The sequence below is a fragment of the Protopterus annectens genome, chromosome 2.part2, assembly GCF_019279795.1.
Source record: "Protopterus annectens isolate FY-2018-M chromosome 2.part2, PAN1.0, whole genome shotgun sequence".
Classification (NCBI taxonomy): domain Eukaryota; kingdom Metazoa; phylum Chordata; order Ceratodontiformes; family Protopteridae; genus Protopterus; species Protopterus annectens.
The window spans coordinates 768710502-768737994 of record NC_056730.1 but is presented as its reverse complement, the minus strand read 5'-3'; positions in this window follow the sequence as shown (position 1 = coordinate 768737994).

Sequence of the window (27493 nt, the reverse complement as noted above, 5' to 3'; positions counted from 1 at the left end):
CTGCTCAACTGTTCAGATTTTTGCCTCATATTGTTGGTCTGTTTTCCATAAAATCGTGGGTTTCTTGCAAATTTATGGCAAATCATTAAAGACTGAAATAAGTAAATAATGTCACTCATTTGAGTTTCAGACTTCATACCCTTTAGAAAATTAATGCTAATGCAAAACTGGTTATTCTATTAACTTTCTAAGTTTGTAAGAGCAATATTTAAAAATTGTCTCTATTTTTGAGTCTTTGTCCCACTTTTACTTATAGCTTTTCCCAGATTACTTGCTCTAAGATGTTGAGAGTTATGACACTATCATCTGTATCTTCCTCATACAATGTGCTGCTGAATTGTTAGTAATATTCTAATCTCTTCACTAATATCTATATGAATATCATACCATTGTATTAATTACTGACATGGGGCAATAACTTGTTGGACCTCCCACACTTTTCTTTAACTTTGGAGATACTCCTCTTGATGGAGTCCATGTCAACCGTATCGCCTTAAAGCCTCCTGAGACAGAGCCATCAAATTCACTACAATTACCTTAAAATCAGTTTGAATCTGAATCTATAGTGCAGAGATATGGAACCTGAATGATCCAAGAGTCCTGAGTTTGACTAGTGGGACAATCATTGAAAGAGGCATTGGTAGGTGGAGAGACTGAATATGTAACACCAGCACTCTTTGTTTCTAATTGTATCTCTTCATTTGTTAGTTCACACAGCCTAATCTCACCTTCCAATTCTACTTTATTTCAGTCTAAAATGCAATTCCACCTGCAAACTTGCATTTTTTACTTTACACAATTTACAGTAAAATCCTAGTAAATCTCCTGCCACCCCTTCCTTCTCTAACATTCTTCTTTTTTATCTGCCAATGAATAGTCCCTTTTCTAGAGCTTCCTCCTTTTCATGTTTCAGCATCCAGACCAATAAACTGTCCCACTTTCACTGAGCTCACCATGCATCCAGCCTTCTACCTTACTCCAATTACATTTAAGTCATTACTTCTCTAAGATCATGTGTTCTAACATCTTGCTTCTAACCTATATTTCATTCCTTCCTTCAGTGGCATGTCTGCCATTGATTTTTTCCATAATCCTTCTTTTTGCTTCACTATCCTTCCTCACCTGGCCACTCATATCCATTTGCCTTCTCCATCACCCTCCCCCTATCTGGCATTGTCAACCACTATCTGATAAGCCTTCTTCTCATTCACTGCCTTTTGTTTTTCTTCCTCTTCCTCATCCTTTTCTAACAGCTCCCCCACAGTTGTTATACTGTCTCCGATTTCTACCAGCATGTCACCAAGTCAGCATGCTCTGAAATGCTTCTAGTCCTGTATGAACTCTAACTATATCACTAAATGATACACTGAGCATCACAGCTGTATCTTATCTGGTTAGCTGCCTGGTTTATATATTTATACTTCATTTAGGACTGTTCTGCCAAATACTATTTGTCATAGGTTTTACATCATGGTTCATTCAACCACAGTTAGTTGGTTTGTGCGATGCACTTTCAGTGTGTTTTTTCACAGTTCTCCACTACAGTGTAACTGTGGAGCTGATATATATAATTTAGGAGTTTGTGGGGCCAAATCACCCACCCCCTCACATGGGCTTGCATTCTGTCTTGTATCCTGCAAAAAATATATTTTGTGTTTTTTTTAATTGTTTTTTTTTTCTGAGTTACATCTTTGTATCTTAAAAAAAAAATCAATATTTCATAGCTTGCACTGGAGACTGTCAACTGAATATAGAGAAACCTACCTGGCTTGAACTCTTATGAAGGTACCTCTTCTATCAGTTTGACAATTTCCATGCATCTAGTTCATTACTAGAGCTCACAACATTTGCCAGTGACCTCTGGCATCTCACACTGATTTTTCCATTGTATTTCTCTGTAGTCTATCTAGTTTTCACAAAAACACCCATTCCACTGTCTGTGAATTTCTTACAAACCTCCTTGCCTATAAGTCTCGGTAGTGCTTTAAATTAAACAGTTTTAGGTCCATTTAAAGGTGATAGTACCATCTTATTCCATACATGCCACTTTGTTTAACATTCACCTCATGTCTGTATTCTCCTCTACCTTTTCCCATTATGTCTAGCACTACTCTCTTCAGCAATACTGCTACCTTAAATTTAATGCTTTCTTTTGCAAATCTCAGTAATTTCAAATGTACCTTTTTCTTCTAAGTTATTTTGTAACTCCCTGTTACTAATTTGGTCTCCTAAAGCATGATTACATGCTTCTTCCACTCTTCCATGTTTCCTAACAACTTTTACCTTTGGTGAGATTACTTATGTCACCTATATTTCACAAAATTGCTCTTTTTTTCCATGCCCTACCCCTATGCACACCCATTCCTTGTCCTAATCAGTACAGCTTCCTTGCCACCCTGATTGTTGCCACTGCTTTGAAGATAGGTGCCTGTTCTCCCACTCTCTTTGGCCAACAACCTGTTCTGGTACCCTACACTACCGAAAAGATTTGACAAACATTATATTCCAATTTACTCCTCCCCACATCAGCTAACTATTTTCCTATATCTTCCTATAATCCTCATTTGCCTTGTCTCTCCCTCTCTCTCTCCACTTCTGTTCTCCATCCATTCTCTCACCATGTAGCTTTTTCGCTCTCTCTTCCAGTTCCTCTTTTATGACACTTACAGAGCACCTCTCATTGCCTGCTTTTCCTACCACCTGTTTACCGCCTGTTTACCTTAAACTTCTTAGCATAATTATCTCAGGCTAACCCCTTACATACTGCCTTCACTCTGAGCATCCCTTTCCATCATCCCCCACTGGTTTTATGCTCTGTTAGTCATACCACTGATCAAGACCCCAACACTGAATATTGCAATGAACACAGTACAGTTATATTATGAATTTATTATTGTAAATGTAGATGCTCGAGTATGTTCACTGTCACAGTCCTTGTTCCTACCCTCCTTCCCCTTTGGATCCTTTAATTCCTATCTTAGGATGGGAAGGGATGATTATTGCACCTGGTCCCCTAATGCTGCAATGTTGAGGCACAGCACCTGGCTTTGCAAAGGCAAGAAGAGTCTAAAGATGGCATCAGCTGATACTCCTCTTTTGCCACCAATGTACTTAAAGAGATATGGGAGGGATATAGCCAAAGCCATGGGGGGTAGATATTTGTAAGTTTGGACAGCCATGGGTTAACTGAAGCAGGATATCTCACTGATCGGAACATCTACATTTATGGTAAATGCCTTCCACAACTGTATTTTCAGCACGGAGGGGAACGACAGCAGCAAGTGCTTTGTTAACTCCCCTGCAGTAACCTTAGATTAAACAGGCTACCTCAGGGCTACTGCATTATACTTTTTATGTTACTTTGAAATACTGTGTTGCAAGGAGTTGATGACATCCACTAAGGATGTATAACTTGGTTTTCAAAATCTCTGTTGATTTATGACACTAGTGATGTGAAATAAGTTGGATATATGTATAAAACTGGATGATGTAGATTTGGGCTTTGATGCTATAAGCTGGGTGGTGCAGTGGGGTCCATATGTTTGTTTTGCTGTCCTGTAGTGCATGGTTTACCAGTTTAATTATTGATTGAGATATGTTTTCTGTGGAGTCTTGTGTCTTTATGGATTTTCTGTGGGTGTTTGACATGCTGTAAATAAATTGCTTCTACTCTGTGTTATGTGACAGGTCTATGGTGAATAGAAACAAGGCTGAAGGAGGTTGCTTGGAGCTTCTGAATGAAGAAAACCCAACAGAAGTTGTACTGACAAAGACACAGCCAATGGTGGAAGAGGAAGGGGAATCCCCCATAGTGCGCTAAGGAAAAGAAAGCGAGGGAAAGCTGTAGGCTCAGATAAAGTTGCAGCAGATATGTTCAATATGGTTGGTACATGAGGGCGATAAATGGCTCCTGGGAATCCTCATCCCAGTATGGAGAGAAAGGCATATCCCAGATGACTGAAGAGTAAATATCCTAATACCAGTGAACAAGAACACAAGGGATATTCACAACTGCAGACAGTACAAAGGTATCAAACTCCTGTCACAATGAATCAAAGTGCTGGAGGTAAAAAGGTTATTTGATAAATGTAGACACACAGTAGAAGAAAGTAAGATAGGAGATTAGATTCTCAGATTCTGATCAGGAAGCGGTACAACAGGTCTGATATATGTAGTGAGACAGGTTGTGGAGTCCAACTGGATATTCCTAGACATGGAGAAAGTATCTGATAAGGTTCCAAGAAATCTGATCTGAGTAGTCCCATGATGTTTGAAGTCAGGCAGGAATTTATAGAATTAAAACAGGATATGTGTCAGGACCCGGGGACACAGTATTTGGAATTATAGAGGGGTTCCACGTGGTTGTGGATGTGCATCAGCGTTCAGCTCTAAGTCACTCCTGTTCATACCAATAATGGACTACATCAGTAAACAGGTTGCAAGGGGCAAATTGCAGAACTGCTATATGTAGTTAATATGGTGCTACACACAAACTCTGAACTAGAATTTCGGTGAGTAATAGTGGACTGAAATGCAAAACTAAAGGCACATTGGCTGAGTATAGATAAGATAGTGGTAACAGCAGCAAATGTAGAAGTCAAAAGCAGCTAAAAAATATGACAGAAGAGAAAATAATGAAGCAAATTAACAGCTTCAGACACCTGGGGGTGTAGCTGAGAAGTGAAAGCTGAATTATGAAGTCAAAGCTCAATTCAGTGGTACTGCAACCAACAGGGAAAGTGAATGACAGAGGAATACCAAAGAAACTGAAAAGTTTGGTGTACAAAACAGTGGTGTGACCATAGTTTCTGTATGCTAAAGAAACATGGGCAGTGAAGACTCAGAAGCTGATGAAGCTTGAGACATAAGACAACAGAGATGAAGTGCCTGAGATGGATAGTAGGGCACACACTGTGGAAAAGACAAAACAATTAAGACAGCAGAGCTGAAGCTGAAGTAGCCCCGGATGCAAAGAAAGACAGAGAGAACAGATTTACTGTGGTTCAGTCACATGTGCAGTAAAGCCAAAAACAATTTGGTAAAACAGACTTAAGATAAAAAGGAAGAAGGCAAGAGGAGAAAAGAAAGGCCAGCCAAGAGATGGATGGATTGTGTGAGGGAAGACCTGTGATAGACAGGCATGACTGTTAGAAGGTTGGAGCATGGCACTCAGTTGAGAAAGGTAGTGATAGTTGACACAACAGCTCAATGTAAAAACTGGAAAATTTTCTGCTTTATGAACAAATGCATGAATGAATGAGTGGCTACATCTCAGGGACCAAAATAAGTTGAAGGCAACTGAATTATTTTTACTTTGATTTATTAATGGGAAGTATCAGTTAAGTTTACCACCATCTCATCTCTTTGACAGAGTGTTGAAGCCCTGATTATGATCTAGTTAATCCAGTTAGCCTGTTGGCTCAGGCCTTGGTAGATCTGGTAATGGGAAAGAAAGGAATGATGAGTCATATTCCTGTTCATCTGTCTCAGAGGAAGAGTGTGGGATACATGCAGAGAACCAGCAAGTATTACAATTCTCAGTGGGGGCCAAGAGTCAGTGCATAAGGCTGAATCTTCACACTAATGGGCAGATCAACTGAGGATCATGTCACTTCAGAATCATAGCATACCCCCTCATGCAGCCCACTGCATGATCTTCACCTGGAAACATCATTCAGCATGTTGTTGAAGATAGGAATAGCTGAAAAGTCCCACAGGGTTCTACAGCATGACGGCTCCTGGCCTGGCCTTTATCACTCTGTAAAGTGTGATAGGTCATATTTCTTCTGAACCTATGGGGTTCCCCTGGAGATGCATCCTCCCACATCACCACAAGCATAGGGACCACTGAAGACAGAAATATTTAAAGCAGTTGTCTAGGACGGGGACTTGATGTCAGCAGCAGCTGTGGAGAATAAATTGCAAAAAAAAAAAAAAACTGAAAACTGGTGTTGGGGGTTGGTATAATGGTTAAGGTGATTACCTCACAGACACAAGGTAGAAAGTTTGATTCTCACCTTTAAAAGGGAAATTGGAAAAGCTTAAAATAGCCCACAAGGACAGCTAGCCTTGCACTTACATATGAACATATGAACCCAGTGTCACTTACTTCCAAGTCTATAACACTTATGCCATTTGCCATGCCATCACTTCATCCCAAACACCAATACAGGTAACACCTCTCACTTACATTAGATATTAAATGATCACTCTGAATTTAACAGTTTTCCCTGTTACTCACATGGAAATATAGCACTTAAACCAGGTTCTGGCATGTAGATCATGAGACAAATGCCTGTGAGCTACAATGCCAAAAGCAGAAGGCTTCAGCACTGCTAGATCATAGAACGGTGCAGCTGAAAGAGAGATACATTGTGGGAATCCACGCAGACAGGAAAACAGACAAAAGGAGACATTCCCTAATGTAAATAAGTGGGCTGTTTCCTGACAGTGGAAACAGCCAGCCGTGCTAGACAAGTGATCGTCAGGACAAGTGGTCAAGAAGGTCCAAACACAGAAATAAAGAAAATGCAGCTTACCAGTAGCCCTGCACAAGCATACAAATCCCCCAAACACAACCCGTACAGTAAACCTCGCTGTGGGAAGCTGTTGGACAGAAAATGCCAAAGACGCTGCAGCTGAGAGATACCCTTTTACATGTGCACTGTACACAAGTTACAACACCACAAGCATCCCTGCCCATACCTCTCAACGGTGCAATTTTCGCAGACTACCCGGAGTTTTGCAGAATATGTTTGGCCCATATGTCAAACTATTGTGGCTGTCTGGCAAATTAGTGGCAAAGCATTGTACATAGGCGTTAGAAAAAAATGACAGACATTTTCAGACTTCATACCCTTCAGAAAATTCATGCTAATGCACAACCTGTTATTCTATCAACTGTTTAAGTTTGTAAAAGCAAGATCTAAAAGGTGTCCCTATTTGTACCACTATTGTTATGGTGTTGTCCAGATTACTTACTCCAAGATGTTGAGAGGTATGCCTGCAACAGAAAGGCACTGTCCTGCCAGAGCCACCCTAGTGCAGTGGCAGGTGGAAACATGTCAACCCTAGCAATCACAAACCACCTACCTAACACTGCAAAAGCAACTACTGTAGAAGGGAACACTGACACAAAGGGGATGGAAAGTATGTACGGGACACAAAAGAGTATCAATCCACCTCGAAGTCTACAGCAGACTGTAGACCAGTGAAGCAGCATGTGTGTAATGTGGGGGTTGCCAAACCCATTCAATGGTTGTTGCAGCTTGGGTACGCACATATGCAGAGGCATGTAGGCAGAAAAGGGTGCTACACAGGGATACATCCCTATGTAATCTCTGTCATTGAAACAGAGACTGGGCTCCACACTCTGATTGGTCAGCAGCAATAGCTGTGAGTTAAAGGGGACCTGTGCAGTACATGCAGAACCAGTGGTATAAGTAAGCTGGGTAGACACCTGCTGGACTACATTCATTTGTCAATTCCACGGCTGTGTGAACTGCATGTAGAGAATCCCTAGCAGGACAGGTAGTAAGAACAAGGTGGTGTATATACTGCTGGAAAGGGCCACTGTGGCAGATAGTGCTTATACAGAAGGGTACAACACAAGGTGCTGTACAGCAACATACTCAAAGTCTGATAGTGGCCTGTACCAAAGTTTTATCTATGTTCTGTTCTCTGCTACACTGGATGTGATGGATACCAAGAGGCCATCTATAAGTAGTGTTGCCATGATGGAATCTGTGTACATGTATAGCCCAGGTCATCTTGGCAATAGATGCAGCATAGTGCCCAGACAATGGGGGAAACCAATGCTGGTAGTAGAGGGATATCTCTACCATTTAGAGCATGAAGCACCCCCTAAATGGTGCCGGGCATGTATTGAGTGGAGAATAAAGGCCTGCAGTGGTCATTCCATCACTGTTTGCCAGGATTAGGGGGAAGAACTGCTGAAATCACTGCCACACCAGCATGGCCTAGATTCAACAACTACCCAAGTGGCTACACTGCAAGCAGAACTATGGCAGAAGGTGGTAACCAGCAATGAACTGTCCAGTCTGGTAATGCAGAGTGTTCTAAGCACAGCAGATGACAATGTACTACAGGAGACACCTTGCTGTGCCACCCTGCATCATAGCATCACCAGGGTACAGCAGAGGCAGTATACACTCCATAGTGGCAGCTTTATCCTCCTCAGAAAGTCTGATATGGATGAGACTGATTCCTTGGTTCTACTAACTACAGCACAAAATCTGGCAGATTTGTGCAGGTCAGACATAATACTTGGGGATGGCACCTTCCCAACACAAGCTGATATCTGCCATCAGCTATATACTTTACATGGATGTATTGGCACCCCCACCTCAGCAAGGATTGCTCTCCTGGTGTACTGTCTAATGACACAGAAATCAGAGTCTGCATACAACAATATGTGGGAAATACTGAAGGGTATGGCTGCAGATCAAGGATGCACCTTGGCTCCACGGTACATTATGACTGATTTTGAGAAGGCAGCGATCCATGCCAGTCAAAAGACATTCCCTAAGAGTATTCTGAAGGGGTGCCTATTCCATGTTGCAAAGATCATTTGGTGCCAGATCTAGTACCACCACCTTGTTGCCCTGTATGGTATGGACACTGCATTTTCAATAGCCATCCGCAAGCTGATTGTGTTGGCATTTCTGCCACTGGAGGATGTTATCCCTGCATTTCTGGACATTGTGGCTAGCTTACCTGATTGTGCTAAGCCTATAGGTGTATTTCTGGACCATCATTATGTATGTGGCTGACCACAGAAATATGCATCCCACTGCTCAGCTCACCAACACCTGCCATCTTCCTACCCATTGAAGTTCTGGAATGTATGTGATGTCTCTGACATGGACTTCCCGTGGACTAATAACCAGGTGGATGCATGGCATCATCGACTGAAATTGTTACTTGGACGCCCTACAGTGCAGCTGTCTGACCTTCTGTGTGTTCTGCAATAGGAACAGAACCAGACAGATACCTGAAGGGAGTCAATTTTGGGGGGAATGCCTGTGACACCACATAGGAAGGCTATTGTTATAAGGGAGCATCACCTAAAGCACATCTTACAACATAAGTGTGACTACAGTGATGTACAGGATTTCCTACGTGCTGTGGCACATTTCTACAAGTTGTGAATATATTTGGGTTTAGTACACACCAAGCACTACACACATCACTTTACATGTTGTGTTAATAAAGGCTTTGCTCACAGCACACAGATTTCAAAGTACCACTTTCATGCCCACTTGGCATGCAGTGATGGCTACATATTCGATTGACAGTCGCACATGTTAGCTTCTGGGGGGGTGCAGAGTGTATCACTATGAGGGTTTGTGTCTGCCACTTATGGTTAGGGTGCAGGGGTTCCTCTATTCCCACAGGGAATTGTCCACAGGCATTTGTCACTGTAGCTAAACTGCCAACCTGCCATGTGTCTACATCCAGCTGTCTCACAGGGGGATGTTGCACTGCCTAGATGCTGAATCCTCATAAACCTCCTTATTTTAAAGCTTCCTCTCTGCTGCCCCTCTTTCCTTCTGTGTAACTTAATGTAATCCTTCCTAGCTTATAGTAATATGACTGTTGCAAGATGTACTCTGCACAAAGATTCCAATACTATTTTTTTGGAAGTAATATATTGCAGGCAAATAGCTGTTATTTTCATCAACTCCCCTATCCAATGGTATTTGGTCTAAAGCTGAATTATTTATAACATTGTTTGATAGCCTTCTAAGAATATTTGTCACCTATTATTTAATGTGATTTTTTACCATTATTTGATTCTATTGTGTAAGTGTCAAGCCCAGATTCATGAATCATGAATGTCTACAGTTTGCACTAAGCTTGTGTGTGTATTAAGCAGAAGCACAAGTGCTTATTGGTATTCATTAAACAGCTCTGCACAACACATCTGGCTTCAAAACAAGGGTAAGCTGAAGAATATGCTAACAAAGGCATAAGTAGGTGGAATATATACTAATGAAGGAATTCAGCATAGCAGAGTGATTCAGTAATGTAGAAAACATGCATGTACACACCACTCTCCCTTCTGACCTCAGTTCAGATATTCTTGTAATACAGCCATGAACAGAGAAGGAAATGTTATGGGATGCTTCTGCTATCATGAACCTCTATATAAAATAAGCTTTAATACAAGGTGCTACTGCTGCGGTTGCCAGACCTCAGCCTAGAAAAAGAAGAGTGTTCAGACCACAGTTGACAGATCATGGACTTCATGATACAGAAATTATAGGGCACAACAAGGTGGACAAGGATACCTTAGAGAAAATATGCAACCTCCACTGCCCTAAGCTGAGGCCCCAAATAAATCATGGAAGGACCCATCCCAGTGGAAACCAATGTGCATATACTAGCTACAGGCTCTTTTTGGAGGCCCACAGTGGACATGTAAGAGGTGTCACAGGCCTCAGCCTCAAGAATATTGCATCAGTTTCTAAATATAATACTACAAAATGGTAGGCATAATATCTGGTTTCCACATACCCTAGAGGACAGAGCTACAACCAATGCAACATTACTATGCAATAGCACACTTTCCTGAGGCCCATAGACAGCACACACAACACAACAAAATCCCCACTTGGTGAACAGGGCAGGAGGTACATCAACATAAAAGGATATCATCCTATCAACTGTCAGGTGGTCTGCAATGCTCAATAGATCATCTACAATTTGTCTGCATGTAACTCTGTCAGTTTTCATGGCTCACACATTTGGCACATCTGTGACCTGTATGTGTGGTTTCTAGGGGTAGCTTTCCACAAGGACAGGTTATGCACTGAAACCTTGGCTTATTACACCCATGAGAAACCCACTGAAATTGTGCCTGTGCATTACTGCCATCATCATTAGAGCCTACAGATACTTAAACATTAAGCTGTAGGACTTCCACAGTACAGGTGGTAGGTTTACCTGTGATTAGAATAATAGAACACAAGAAATAAAGAAATACAACAAATATATCAGACGTATGCTATATAATCCTAAGTTAATCAATTATAGATGCAAATTCAATAAAAAAAGGAATTAAAATTCAATTAAAAAAAGGAATTGAGGTAGACGTCATGAGCAATTCTGTACAATAATACAGACAAAAAGGTATGGGCATACCATTTGCAGGAGGTTGTAAAACCTCAGTACCAGATATGCTTAGACAGACAAAATGGAGATGGAAAGATGACACATTAAAAAATCTCACCTACTTATGTATATAAATAAAGATATTATACACTTATAGCTCTGTACTCTTACTCTATGTCCCCACTCTCCTCTCTTTATGTCTCTATCTCACTTTCTGTCTATATCTTTATCTGTCTGTCTCTCTCTGCATATATGTATATGCAAGACACTTGACAGTATACTTGGAGCTTCACTAGTAGACACTCTTTGGTCATCCTCCACCTCTGCACCCATGTCCAGCACTATGAGCTACCTGGATCCCTTATAGTTGACAGGAACTCCTCTGTCTCAGTGAGTAGTGGTTCAGTAGTAGGAACACTACCAGTAGCCTTCTGTTCTCTTGCTGTAAACACCAGCTGATTTCTTGGCCTTGGTGATCATGTCACTGGCCCAATGTCTGATGTGTTTGCACTCATGGCCATGGGCAACAACAGCATTGACATCATCAACCACCTGCTGCCAGATACCATCACAGAAGGGCTCAGTGAGAATTTCTGTAAAATGCATGATTCATGTTGATGGAGGGCTTATACTATAACCTCATTCTCAGCATCTGACAATGCAGGTATATGTGACCTAAATTTATTTGGAACCATCAAAAACATAAACATACTATCAGAAAATGAAGCAGTGACTGGTAACACAAAAATATGCATTTATGCAGGCACCATTATCAAAAACAAACTAACTGATCTATATGACTACACACATGTAATACCTAACTGTACTCATCCCCCAACAAATAATGCAATGACAAACCTGAATAAGGATGAAAAAATATGTAACTCTAAAACAGATAGCAGTATTAACAGTGAATCAAGTGTATGAAATGAAAATTTTACCATTTGGGATAAACTTTTTATGTCAGGCATTTACATCATGCTTAACACTGTTTTTGGTCTAAAATGTAAACTTTATGTTGCTACTAGTCATATAAAAATGTTTTTACATGTGTTCACATGCATAGAGAAATGGTGATATAAAGGTATGTAGCATTAGATGAGGATACTTTAAATGACAGCTGCTATACCTTCTGTATCAACACAAATGGACAAACCACAGACATCATGCAATGTCATTTAAAATATCAGCAATCACAGTTGTTTAATTGTTAAGAAAAATCACAGACCTCAACAGAATTTGTATAAAAGTCTAACAAAAGTAATGCAATTGCAGTAGTCAATCAGCAGCATCTCAAGTTCTGAATCCAAGCAGTCTCCTGTACTACAATGCAAGTGCCTTAGCCCCAGGTTGTGCTTATAAGTGCAGATTAATACCTCTGGGAATGGTGAATAAAATCAGGAATTCACTAATTATCATTCATGAATCACACATTCTGCTCAAAGTGTTGGGCAGGTAGACATAGTATGAGGACCTACACAATGCTGTGCACACATCCTAGCAGTACAATAGTGAGTATAGAGAAGTGGGGCTTGTTATGGGCTTACAAATGTGACTCATTAGCAGTGCTGCAGGAATAATTAAGTATTTAGCAATCCTGCACTTAAATGTGTGTAAGGGAGAATACACTTACAAAAGAAATTTTAGATTATTTTGACTTTACTAGGAAGTAAAACATTACTTGTTTGAATATATCTTTAACAGGTAAATGTGCCCATGATTACCACTCATCATGGAAGAGAGCATGTATAGAGGTGATGCTATTTCCTTTGAAATGTAATTCAGTTGTCATCATTCAAATGCATTTGAAGCTTTCACAATGGAATATGAGTAAATATAGTAAGCATCATACATGGTCAAGTCTTACTGTTATATTTCACACCTGTAGTGTATTTTAAAAGAATCACACTAATTTTCTCTGTTAGGCCATGTGTGTGCGTTCCGTTATGCACGTCCATACACATTTTGTAATGATATGAACAACTGAACTCTGTTTAATGAATGTTATTATGCAAATGCAGCTGTCACAATTTTTATAATGATTTGAACAATCAGACTGGTACACAATAGATATGAATTGGGTGCCAATTCACTGTCACATTTCTAGGTGTAAATATACCAGTGAAGCATTATTTAGAACAAAACTAATAAATGCATACAGGAATATTGCCTGAGGAAGTTCAAATACAATAAAAAAACTTGAAGTTTATAAGCGTTTTCATCCCACAAAAGGGGACTTCATCAGAATGAAGTTCAAAAAACACTCAGTATATACAACTATACTCTTAGTTTCATTGCATAAATACATAATTGTTAATTTGATTTAATTAGTATGTGAACCATTTTAATTAATTTTGAAAGTTTTGTTAAAAGCAGTAGCAAAAACAGCTTGTCCTAGAAAGTACTATGTCATTCTCTTGATAATTACACTTAAAATATAAAAAAATCATAATCTCAAAGCTTGTAATACATATTTTCACAACTAAAAAACACGTTATATGTATGTGATTAAGAGTCAAGGGACCCAGCTATAGTTTTTTTAGTTTTCATTTTTAATACTGGTGCAATAGAAGTACATTCATTTAAATCTGGGGGAATGGTAACACATAATCTGAGCTGCCAAACCAGTTCCCAAATTTTTATTGCCACCTTCCAGCCACCTCAACATGGGTTATGAGTGACCATTTCCAAAATGCTAAAATAAAACTTTTTAAATGAAAGACAATTTAAAGTATGTTTATATAATGCATTGTTTTCATTTTTATTTTTTATATTGTAGTTGTGTTTGTATATTCTAGTTTTGAAATGTCTTTCAGTTTTTCCCACATAGAAGGCAGGACATTCAGAACAAATTGCAATGTATATAATCCCTTGAACTTGCACAATACTCTTTCTGCAGGGAAACTCTAGACTTTAAACTGTTATTTAATATTATGCTATTATCTTGTAAGATATAACAGCACTGGTTTCAGCACCCACAACACGTAATCCCCCTATGCCATAACTCTGATCCTGTGTATAAATTAGCTTTGTTCTCTAATAACATTTTAAAATTGGGAGCAGTCTTAAAAATAAAAGTGGGTCCTGTGCCAAACAAGTTGTAAAGTGTAGGGTGTACTTTGAACATATTCCAATTCTTCCTAACAATGTTCATAAGTTCTTTTGAAAAAATAACTGTATTGAACAATTAAAACTTGTTCATATTTCTCTGTTCCAAATGGTTAAGATTTTCATCTAAACCAGTTCCTAACAGAGGTCTGGATTTCTTTCCCTGTTCATTAAAAACCTCTTTAACAAGAGGATGACTCAAACTTTTGGGTACTCTCTAGCCATAAACATATTCTTTAAGATCTCAAGTTCTCCCAACACATCACCATAATGGAAAGTTATTCTAGCAACTCTGATACACTGTCCTTTAACCAAACATTTCTTCTATGAGAAAGAAAGGATGGAAGCTAGAAAAATGTAAATTTGAGTTGCAGAAGGTTGGTTTCCTATAAGTGTTTGAGTAATTATGGCTCAGGTATTAATGTAAACAAGATCATAATACATATGTAATGTAGTTCATTTTAACATATTTCAGGGCATCAGTCCATATGAGCTTAAGAGACACAGATATAGGTATACCTAACCTATATATCAATCATACATGCCTGCTCCAATAGCTCTTGATTCTTGCATCTGGCAATGAATAAATCAACTTTGTTGTGTGGGGGTTCAATTCCCAGCAGTAACAATTCATCTTTATTGCAGGATAGTATCTAAAAATTATTTGTTGCAATATTAAATAACATTAAACATTAAGTTTTTGTAAATATATTTATTTACTTGGTATGCGTATATCAGATATGCCACAGTCACCTAAGTGTTTCCATATTATTTATATTAGTGGGATTGATGTATTTTTATGACACATTAATGCCTTTACATAATATATGGATGTGTCAAAGGTTAACATAGTTATGTAGTATATGCTTACATTTTGTAATTTTATTTTAACATAGCACTGATGTTATTATATGCTTTTTGTCCCAAATCTCTCTCTCTCTCTCTCTTTTGTGTGGAAACATTGCTACTACAGCAAAAATAACCATAAGCATGGGGAATGAGACTTACCACTGGGGATTAACCTGCTATACCTCCACAGTTGGCTGTGGTGGCACCACCACATGCAACACAGACACTCAGCACATCTGGGTCCCAACCTGTCAACATTGCCTCCACAACTCCTGCACTACCTTCTCCAACTGTGCCAGGTAGCTCTGCCCCACCTGCTTTGGCAGTGGCACCCTCTAGGTGTAGTACTAGTGGAGGTGGTGATTTTGTCACATGTTAGAAGCTGACAGGGCTGGTGGAGGACATCAGAGAGAGAGGAGCCTCAGTGCCTGATCCACAGAATACAAAAAGTCCTGTGTCAAATTGCAAAGTTTATGCCCTGTTGAGCACTGACTCAGGCATCTCTGACAGGAGACAATGATGACAATTCTTAAGGTTAGAACAAGATTCTTACTGTGCTCATACTGGATACAGCTGAACCTCTGAAGTCCACTAACTAATCCCAATCATTGTGTCCCTCAACCTTTTGTGTCCCCTCACTATCCCAGTCTGTTTTGTATGTCCTGTATGTCTGTGTCTGCTACTGAACCTATCCTAAAAACTTTACACTCATATTCCTAACCACTTTCCTCAACCATCCTCTATCTCTATAAAAAAGGAGTACCTGTTCCATAAAAAAAAAAATACACACTATATGCAGCTTTCAATTTTTCCATGTGCCTGCTTGATGCTGCTTGATACAATTGATTTGGTCCAATTGGTCATAAAACAGCAATCTGTGGTTGTCACCCAGCCCTGATATGGTGACTATTCAAGTTAATGAAATTGTTTTTACAAGTATACATTTATCTTGTGAAGAAATGGATAGCTATAGTGCTCTCTCACCACCATCCTGCACATTCCTTTATTCTTTGCCTTATGACCTACCCTCTGCTTGCTCCCTATTTTCACCACTGTTATGTCAACCCATTTTAAACCCATATAATCTGGTCAAAAAATAGAATAATGCACAATACACATGGTCAGAGATGGCCTTTCAATATTTGTCCTTAGGATTTAAGCAGTGCTTGGCATAATGCATTAATACTGAGTGACAGTAAATGGCATTTCATGTCTTATAGCAAAAACTGGAATACAGTTATTGTGCAAATGTTCTTAGCCCTCCTGTGCTACAGAAATACAGACTGATTGCACTATTGTGAGACAGTTACTCGTACATATTTATTTGGTTGCAGGATGTAGTGTATACCTTATGGAATGTTTTAGTAGTTCTTACTTTGATGAAGCCTGATGTCTACATTCCCTGTGCTTCAGTCTTTTGTCACCTTCCCTTTACATGTGTGATTTTAATTTTGCAATGTATAACTTCCCATATGGTGTGCTCAGATAATGCATAGGTCTGTAGGCTGCTTTTGTACAGTGTCAGGGGTTCAAATCCATAAGTATGTCAAACATTATTTAATGCTTGTTTTATATTACTATCATGTCATGAACTGTTGGCTACATATGTTATTAACACACCTTTATTCTGTTTATGTGTTATCATGTTTCTACTCTGACTACCACTTCTTTCTCCATGTTGGAAATGCTTTCATGTCCAGAGCATGACAGAATTAATATGACAAGATACCTCAGATTAAAACATAACTTGGCCAGAAATGGCCCATCAACAAAAATGTTGTATGTCACTCTCCTTATCTTTATTTCTTTCTGTGTCCTGCTGCTTTCTCATCACTCTTCGTCCTAAGCATTTGCATGATGCCTGGAGCTAAGCAGCAATTGTAAGTGACTGTAAGTGGCAGTTCATGTATTATGGCAAAAGATGGTGATGTTTTGCCATTGGATACATTAGTTTGCTTCCCTTCATACTTCTCTACTTGGCTTCACTGCACTATGGAAAGACAGGCTGATAGCACTATGAGGAGACAGTTATCATCATATGTTGAACAAACTGCATAGTTGAATGCACACCATATGGAATATTGCAACTGTAACTGCTGTTATAAAGTATGTTGCATACAAAGTTCCTTGCTTTGTAATGTTTCCAGAGTTCCTTAAAATGTCTATGTTTTGGCACGTAACATTTGCCTTCCACAGTGGTGTGAGAATCTGGTGATCACATCTATAGACTGTCTGCCTTGGTTTTTCAGGAGTCTAAATCTGTGATCAGGTGAACAGTTGTAAAACATTATAATTTCTCATTAATTGTTAACCCTGTATTAACCATGCCTACATCCTTGACTCCATCAGCATTAACATGCTTAGCCCCTTATGTGCTCCATAATCAACCCCAAAATGTTCATACCTTCCCAGAAATAATTGGAAGACATTTGGTACAATCAAGAATGTATGATTAGCAAGCATTTTACACTAGGTGCATCTTAAAATATTGCTGCTGTACACCCAATGTGATAGAATGAATTGATTTGCATTGCCATTTATTTTCTGAAGTCTTGTAATTATGATACCTGCAAGTATGTTATCAAGTAGTAACTGTAGTACTCAATGATGTCATACAAGTACAATCAGTTGCATAAGAAGAGGGACACCATGCTTCAAACATATGGACATACGCCAGATTTGAGGGCTGTCTAACTATGCACCTAGATTATCCATATAATGATTACTTTACTGAAATTATCATGGCAAATATGTAAATCATGACACAGCAAACATTAAAATAGCACACACATATGTTCTGAAATGGAATAGCATCAAAACTGTTTCTATATCTATACTCCTTATTTGCATGAAGGTTGGCATGAAGTACTGTAGATTGCTGCTAATTCCCATTCTAAGTTTAACACTTCCCAATGTAACTACACATGTGCTAACACTTTGTCATCAGTTGTGCAAATGAGCCTGTCAGCGGTGTACTTCAGGAAACAATTTTGGCAAAAAGAAAGTAATGAGAGGGGCTTGCATTACTTGTGTATGTTATAAGGGACTGTTGTACTCAAGATATGATGAATTAAGTGTGATGCTGATTAAACACTTCATTATGTAAATATATGTCTGCACTGCAACACATTAGTCTTGTAAGTGATGTAAAATGATGTGGGAGCTTTGCACACATACTTGATGAGTGGTATTATGTAGTGTACGTCCATATCTTTGATCTTTTTGTAGTTTATACTGCACATTGTGCAAACATAAGGAAATATTGAAAATTTCACAACAAATTATTTATTTATTTATTTACATTTGTTGACCGGGATAGTCCGACTGGACACAGGTCCATTTTCAGTGGATGCCCGGGGAGAAAAACTCCACATTAAGTATTACTTGCATTATACAGTTAAAAACATAGCATTTAAATATAGACATTAGTCCAGCTAAGGATGCAAGACAAGAATAAAACATAGATGTAAAATAGCTGTAGAACATAGTACAATTTTAAAATATGGTGACATATACTAAACATGGTTACAAATGTAGTTGAGATTCATCATTGAACAATTGATACAATCTGTTTTTGAGGTACATAACAGCCATTATCAGTTGTTGCCACAATAAGTTAGTATTATGTGGTAGGTAGCTGGGAACATGAGTAGCCAAGCTTGCTAAGAGTAGGTTGTTAATAGGGTGCCGAGAGAGGTAGTGGGTGGGTGGAGTGGATGGTATTAGAGGGGGGGTTGCAAGGGCATATCTGGGAAGTTTTTAAGTGTGATTTTAGTAAGGATTTGAAGTGGGTGCAAGAAGTTACAGAGGTAATTGAGGATGGGAGGGAGTTCCAGAGTTTGGCTATAGTGCAGGAGAATAATGCTTCTCCAGCATAGTTAATGGCACTTGTGACCTGTAGGAGGTTTTGTGGCTGGATCTTGGTCATCTCGCAGTTACTTACGGTTGGAGTAGATTCTGGAGGGATGGGACTTTTAGTGTTTGGTTTATTAGTTTGCGGGCGAGTGCGAGTTGGTACCATTGAAGGAGGTGGGGGAGTTCTAGCCAGCCCAGTTCTGCTAGTGAGAGACAGTGGTGAGTATGGTAGGAAGCCCCTGTGGCGAATTTGGTGATTTTGTTGTAGCAGGTTTCGAGCTTATTTAGGTTGCATTGTCAAAGGTTAGTAAATATTGGAGAGGCGTAGAGTAGGGTAGAGATAAGATGAGAATTTGCTACTGAAATTTTAGCTGCTTTGGTAAGTAGTTGCTGATTTCTATATAATGCTCCTAGTTTTTTTGTACACTTTTTTAATAGTCATGGAAATGTGAATGTCAAAGTTCAGTTTAATGTCTTTTTCTACTCCTAGTAATTTGGTGTGTTCTATAGAATGGATGGTGGTGTCTTTTGCTGTGATGTTAAAGTGAGAGCTGTCTAGGGTAAGTTTGGTGGGTTGGAAGATTAATAATTTTGTTTTGTTTGGGTTGAGTATTAGTTGGGCATTGGATAACCAAGTTTCAATAGAAGAACATGCTTCCTGTGTGACTTTTTGCAGTTTGGTTAGGAAGTGGGCTGTGCAGATAATGGTTGAGTCATCTGCGTATTGTATGAGTCTGCCATGTGTTGTGGCTGAGGCTAGATTATTAGTGAAAATAGAGAAGAGTAGGGGTTCCAGGATGGACCCTTGGGGAACCCCTATGGAGACTGATAGTTGGGGGGATAGGTTGTCCTGCCAAACAACTCTTGCTGGCGGTCAGATAGGTAACTCTGAAACCAGTTGATGACTAGTTGAGAGAAGGATAGGTTATTGAGAAGAAAGATGAGTTGTTTGTTTGGGACCATGTCGAAAGCTTTAAAGAGGTCTAGGAAGGTAGCTGAGGAGAGATAACCTGAATTTTTATTTTGTAGGATAGTGTTAGAGAAAGAGAGTAAGGCAGTGGTAGTGCTATGGTTAGGTCAGAAACCATGTTGTGTGTTGGAGAGGAGGTTGCTAGCAAGGAGGTGATCTGAGACTTGAGAATGAATGCATCTCTCTAGTATTTTGGAGAGTGATGAGAGAATAGCTATGGGGCGGTAATTAGTTAGATCTATGGAGAGGCCTCCTTTGTGTAGGGGAATTATGTGAGAGACTTTCCATAGTGTGGGAACATAACTTTCTGACAGAGATGTTAATCAAGCGTGATACAAGGTAGGCTAGAGCGTCAGCCGCAAGTTGATGGTATCCACTTGGGAGGTTGTCTGCTGCTAATCTGGTGGTTTTAAGTTTAGTTAGTAGTTGTTTTATTTTGGAGGTAGGAACAGGAGAGAAAGAGACGCTAGGAGGGAGATTGTTAGTTGTAGTTGATGGTGTGGGTTTATGGGGGGTTGTGTTGTCTAGCCAGTGATAGTACAGTTTGTGTGAAGTGATTGTTGAAGGAGGTAGCAATATTTTCAGAGGAGTGAGTTAAGTTAGGAGTGGGTGTACTTACTTTACCTGGGTGGAGGATGGAGTTTATTGAGGACCAGAATTGTTTGGGGTTATGTTGGGAGGAGGTAAGGGCAGACTGGTAGTATTGGATTTTGTCCTGTTTTATAAGCTTTTTGGTTCTATTGTGTAGTTCTAGGAATTTTTGCCTAGTAGAGGGGGTTTTGGTTTTGTGCCAGTTGTCCCAGGCTTTATCCCTGTTTTTCATTTCAGACTTGGTGGTGGTTGGGCTCTAGTTTGGGAACTTCTTATGGGGGCATGGTAATTAAGGATGGTTAGGAATGTTTTATTAAAGTAGTCAACTGTATCATCTAGTTTGAGGTATTTTAGCGGTTGCCAGTTACAGTCTTTTAGGGATGAGCTGAATGAGAGAGGGTTGAAGTTAGGTTTTTTGCATATTTGATGGTAGGTGATGGGTTTTGCTTTATAAAGGCGTTTTCTTAGTAGGAAAGTTGGGGAGTGATCACTGAAGCTGTCAGATAAGCAGCCTGCTATATATGACTGAGGGCTCTTATTGACTAGTATCCAATCAAGGGTAGTGTGTTTGTTGGAGTTATTTATCCTAGTAGGTGACTGGACTAGTTGGGTGAAGCCATGAAGATTTGCATGATGGGTTGTGTAGTTGCTAGAGCAGGATTGCCAGTTAGTGTTGAAGTCTCCTAGAATTAAAGTTTCTTGGGGTAGGTGGTGGGTAGTCCTGCTGAGGAGGTTTTAAAGTGGAGGGATGTTGTGGCCAGGTGGGAAGTAGCAACCTATTATGTTTAGGGTTTTATTTTAGTTTATTTTTAAGGTTGGTATATATTATTTCTCCCTTACCTATTTGGGGAGCTGCTAACTTTAAGATCTGGATGTTTAGATGCTGCTTAAATATTGTAGCTATACCACCTCCTTTTTTGTTTAGTCGGTCTACTCTTAGTTTATTGTAACTGGTAGGGAGGATTTGCTCATTAATAATGTGTGGTTTTAACCATGTTTCTGTAAGGATCACTACATCAGGGGAGTAGAAGTCTATGGTGGCATGGAATTCATGCACCTTGTTGCATATACTTCTAATATTCAGGCTTATCAGAGGGAGGTCGGTTGGCTTTCTATTGGCTGTGATTTGGGAGAAGATGTGGTTTGTAGTCTGATTATGAGGGGAGGGGTTGGAGATTGCGGGACCAGGAGTGGGATGGATGTCTCCACTGAGTGCTAGGTTGTATATGGATGAGATTATTAGCTTTATCAATTTCTGTATATGCTTGCTAATAAGGGAAGTTTTTTGATAGTGTTCTATGGGTAATAGGTATGGTGGTAGGGTTATGTTAGGTTGTGGGGTTGTTTTTAGTTTAGGTATTGTGGTCTGTAGTCTATATAGAGGGTGTACTGGGAAGGTTGTTGACCTGATGAGAGAGTAGTAGAGTAGAGGTGGGATATGAGTGGTGTTGTGTGTGGTGGTACAGTGGTTGTGGTTGAATGCGGGAATGGTGGAGGTTTGGTAAGATGTGATGTATGCAAGAAGTGTGCATGCAGTGAGTATAGGTATGGTGTGATTGTACATATTAGCTGAGTAGGAGGGATAGTAGTGAGAAGCTGTAGGAGGAAGTATAGGTGTGGTGATGTTATAGGTTGTTTGAAGGGTGAGAGGGGTTACTGTTTGTAATAAATGTAGGACCTCTTGGGGCGGGTGGTAATTGGGGCAGAGATATTTGCATACAGTCATCCTGAGTAAACACTTAAGAATGCTTGGTTATTATCCACTGTTTCACAATAATAATTATTATCGATACACCATACTGTGAAACAACTACATGTCATTCACACTACTGCAATGTACATGAATGACAGGATATATAATTTATCTGAGCCGTATGTAATTACTTGATCAACATATTTCTGTTTTTCTGCTTATCAAGACACTACCTTCTCTGCAACACACTGATGTATTAATTCTTACAAATGTGCAGTATCTCAAATTTGAAGTCAGACTTCTCCTGTGGCCCATGTGGTTGTTACAGTGTAGTCTAGGTTGTGCATTCAATTAGGTAGATGTTTGACTAGAGCAGTGACTGCCTAGTATGAGTTTGTGTGTCTGTAGTGCTAGATAGGACCGGCTTCACACACACTTCTGATGTTGACAGCTCCACTCAGGAGAAACATTTACTCCAGGAGTCTGCTCTCCAATGAATTTCTTCCAGTTTTAACCAAAGCATCTTTTCTGCAACACAATGCTGTGGTCAGCCCTTCAAATGTACTCTATCATACTGTTACAATTAGACTTCTCCAATGGCACTTGCAATTGATACTGTGTATTCTAGATTGTGTAACTAAATGGAGAGGTGTTTCAAACCCAGCAGTGTGAAAATAGTATGAGTGTGTGTGTGTGTGTGTGTGTGTGTGTGTGTGTGTGTGTGTGTGTGTGTGTCTAGTGTTAAGCAGATATAGCTTCAACAACAGATCTGCTTTATAAGCTTCTACTCAGGAGAAATATTTATACTGCAAGAGGCCTCCCCTAACAATTTCTTTCATTTTTAGATAAAACATCTTCTCTCCAACACACTGATGATGTCAGCCTTTCAAATGTGCTCTCTTTCAAAGTTGTAATTAGATTTCTTCTGTGGCACTTATTGTGTGCCTGTACTGTATAACAAGATAGGTAGGTGGTACAAATCCAATAGTGTGGAGATAGAATGAATGTGTGCTTCTCTACTGTTTGGTAGAAATTGCTTCAAAAACAAGCCTGCTGTGTACTGTCCACTGTGGAGAAACATTTACACTTGGAGAGTGCCCCCGTCAATTTCTTTCCCTTTCAACACAAACAATTGTTCTGCTATATGCTGATGATGTTACCCTTTCAAACGTGCCCTATCTCAACCTTGCATTAAGATTTCTGCTGTCGTACTTGCTATTAATACTGTATTTTTTAGACTGTGTAAAAAGATAGGTAAGTAGTTTGAATCTGGTAATGACCGACTGTGTGTGTGTGTGTGTGTGTGTGTGTGTGTGTGTGTGTGTGTGTGTGTGTGTGTGTGTGTGTGTGTCTTTCTAATGCTAGGGAGGTATGGCTTTGCACACTGCTCTGATATGTATTTTCACAGTGTGAGCAGTCTCTCACACCACTATCACTCCCTTTTAGCTCACATATCACTCTAGAAGAACAATAGTGATGTCATAGAAGAACAATAGTGATGTCATCTTTTGAAATGTGCATTATCTCACCCTTGTAATTAAACTTCTTGTGTGGAGCTTGTGATTTATGTAATATTCTCCAGCTTGTGAACTTAGTTACATAGTAGGTACAAATACTAACATTAATACATAGAATCAGTATGTGTGTGTGTGAATGTACATTTGGGTATGAATGGTCTCACTCACAGATCTGATGTGTAGACATATTACCTGAGAGGGCATTTCTCTGCTTTCTGTCCATTTTAGCACAGACAATTCCTTTATTAAACACTGATGAGGCCATTTCTTGCAATGTGATTTATCTCATCATTATACTAGGCCTTCTCCTGTAGCATCAGGAAATAAGCTGATGTTACCTATCTTGCAGATTTAGTAAGGAATGAATTTGCATCTGGCATTCTCTAAGTATTCTGCATGTGTGTCCTTCTACAGTCACAGGGATGACTGAATTTTGCAACACATGTTGGTGAGTACAAGTTTTTGAGACAACATTCTTTCAACCAATTTAAAGCCACATATATGTCTTGCAGCACTGTGATGACATTATGCCTTCAAGTATAGTCTGTCTCACCTTTGTAGTAAGACTTTTCTATGGCACATGCAATCAGTACAATATGCAGAAGCCTGTGTAGCTAGGTAGGTGTTCAGACTCCACAGTTACTAGTAGTATGAGTATGAGGTACCAGAGCAAGATCATGGTTAAATGGGGCTTGCCCCCACAGCAGCCTCCCTCCCTGCAGGCATTCCGGTGTCCCATTAGTTAGGTTCATAGGTTCATAGGTACTAGGTTATTGGCCCAAGGGCCTAAGTAAACCTAGCCAACAAGGTTCCCTGGCTTATGCCACCCAAGAAAGTTAATTTCCTGTGCCCCTGTTGAGTAGAGCCACATAAGTAATCCTCGGGGTGTATTTCCTATTTCCCATCCACTCATCAATATTTTTTTTGAAGAGTGCTAATGAGGAACTTTGCTTTACATAGATGAGTAGCTTGTTCCAGAGTATAGGAAGTCTCTGGGACAGGAATGTATCCCTCCATCATGTCCTGTTTATTGTGGTAACAAGGTTTAGGTCCCTAGAGTGTGTAGCTCGAGGGATTGGGATTTCTTTAGGTGTAGCATGTCCAACAGCTCTGGGTTTAACATAGCTTTATATGTTAGGTAGACATCTCCTCGGAGTAGGCAATATGCTACAGCGTAAAGCTGGAGTTTTTTGAGTTGGTCAGTGTAGGGCATCTATTTGAGGCCAGTAATCCTCTTTGTGAGGTACTTCTGTGGCCTTTCCAGCTGCTGCAGATGTCTTGTGAGGTACATTGGGTGTTGTACTCTATAATGGGTCTAATGAGTGCTTGAGTAGAGGGGAACAATGACCTCTTTTTTCCTGGTGTGCCACATAGAAGGATTTCCTGACTACTGCGGTGATGTGATTATCAAAGGAGAGACGTGTTCACCTGGGTCCCGTGGTCTCTTATCACACATTCGGCATTAAGTAGACTGCCGTTTATGTGGTAGTTCATGGGTACAGAGTTTTTAACAAAGGGGATGACGATGCAGTTCTTGGCATTCAGCTTGAGGCCATGCCTCTGACACTAGGCATCTGTCTTAGTGAGGCCCTTCTGTAGTATGTACACATCATTCTATGACTCCTAGTTTGCAGTCATCTGTGAACTTCATTAACCAGAGGCCTTCTGTGTTAGCCTGTACTTCAGAGAAGTAGATATCAAACAGGAGAGATCCCAGGACTGAACCCTGTGGTACTCCCCTTGTCACTGGTGTGAAGTCAGATTTGGAGTCTGCAATTTTTATAGTGAGGGATCTGTCAGTAAGCCAGTTGGAAACCCATCTTGTGACATGTGGATTTATACCTAGTTTAGTAAGTTTAGCTATAATTCCAGAATGGGGGATGGTGTCAAAAGCCTTAGCAAGGTCAAGATAGGCTGTGTGAACCACCTTACCCTCATCTATGGCTTTGGTGACTGCCTCAAAGAAGTCAATCAGGTTCAGAAGGCATGATCTGCCTTTCACAAACCCAAACTGGGAGGGGTCCAGAGTTTGGAGGTTACCAATGTCTTTGTTTATGAGTTCCATGATGATACCTTCCATGGCCTTACAGACCAGGCTTGTCAGTCTAATAGGGCGATAGTTCCCAGGATAAGTGGTGGCTCCTCCTTTGTGGAGTGGGATAACTATTGCTGTGCGCCATTCAGTGGCACAAAGCCTGATGTGAGACTATGATTGAACATGGTGCATAGGTGGGGAGACAGTTTGTTCTGAAGTTCATGTAAAATGCAGCCTGGGATATTGTCTGGTTCCATGGATGCTGTGTTTCTGGTTTTAGGGAGTGCAGCTTTTGCCTGCATATATGTGATTACAGGGACTCTGCATTCTTCCTGTATAGATACGGGCCCTTTAGTGGGAGAGAGGAGGGTAAAGTTAGCACTGAACCTATCTGCCAGGATGTTGGCAATATCAGTTGGTTCTGTAATTTTCGTGCTACTGTGCTGTAACTCAGAGCAGATCTGGGTTTTGCCATTGAGATTCTTGACATAGCTTTAGAATGCTTTGTGGTTGCCCTTAGAATCAGTGACAATTTTGTTTTCATAGCTAGCTTTGGAATATCTTATAAGGGATCTCAGCTTCTTACTGAGGCTGACCAGGGAGCTCCTTCACTCATGGGATTTTACTCTCTTTTGCAACAGTTTCTTCCTTCTGTTGTAGAGTTTGTTTATGGCAGAGGACCACCAGATTGGCTACCTTTTTTTGGAGGATAGTGTCTTGGTTCTGTTTGGGATAGCATGATCCATGCACTCATGTAAGTGCTTATAGAGTGCATTTGTGTAGGATTCAGCAGTTGTAACTGCATTGTCCATCTGCATGGGTGTCATGAAGTTCACCACTTCTGTCTTAAGAAGCATGAAGCTGGCTTTGGAGAAATTTTTTACCATGGTTTCCTTAATGGTGGGTGGGGGCGGGATGTGGATATCTAGGGTGATTAGCTTATGGTCAGATCTGACCAACGAGGAGTTGACTTTAGGTGTGGAACACTGATCACTCATGTTGGTAATGACTACGTTTAGAATATTGTTGCCCCTGGTGGGGGGTGTGGATAAGCTGATCCAGGGCATTGGAATTTATGAATTCCAGAAAGTGTTGAGCGAAGGAGTTGGTACATGAGTAGTTTTCCCAGTTAATGGCAGGGTAATTGAAATCAACCATTATTAGGGTGTTTGGATGAACCCTAATATTTTCCAGTATATCAAGAAAACAGGAGTGGGAATCCTGAGGCATGGTGGGGGTACTGTAGCAAGCTGCAATTTGGATTGCAGTTTTGCCCAGAGTTAGTTACACTTGGATAACCTCAGATGCATTATGCTGCGCAACTAGCCTGGAGTTGTGGATATCTTTAAGGAATATGAACACACCTCCACATTTGGTGTTCTGGTCCAGGTTAGATGGCCGAAAAGTATGGTATGAGTTATAGCCTGGTAATGCAGGGGTGCTCTCTAGAGCCTTGAACCAGGTCTCTGTCACTGCACAGATATCGATGTTCTCCATTTTAAGGAGTGCCTCGAGTGAGTGCATTCTGAGATTTAGACTTCTAGCATTGAGCAGCATTACCCTCAGTTTTTGCTTGCCTAGTCCTGTTATGGTGATTAATTTGTCATTTGAACCTTGCCTAAAAAAGGCACTATAGGGGTGGCAAGACCCTTAGCTAGTATCCAGAATCCCAGGGGTGACAGGTGCAGGCCATCTCTGGCAAAGTATTGTGGTCTCTCAACCATGTCATCCGAGGCAGA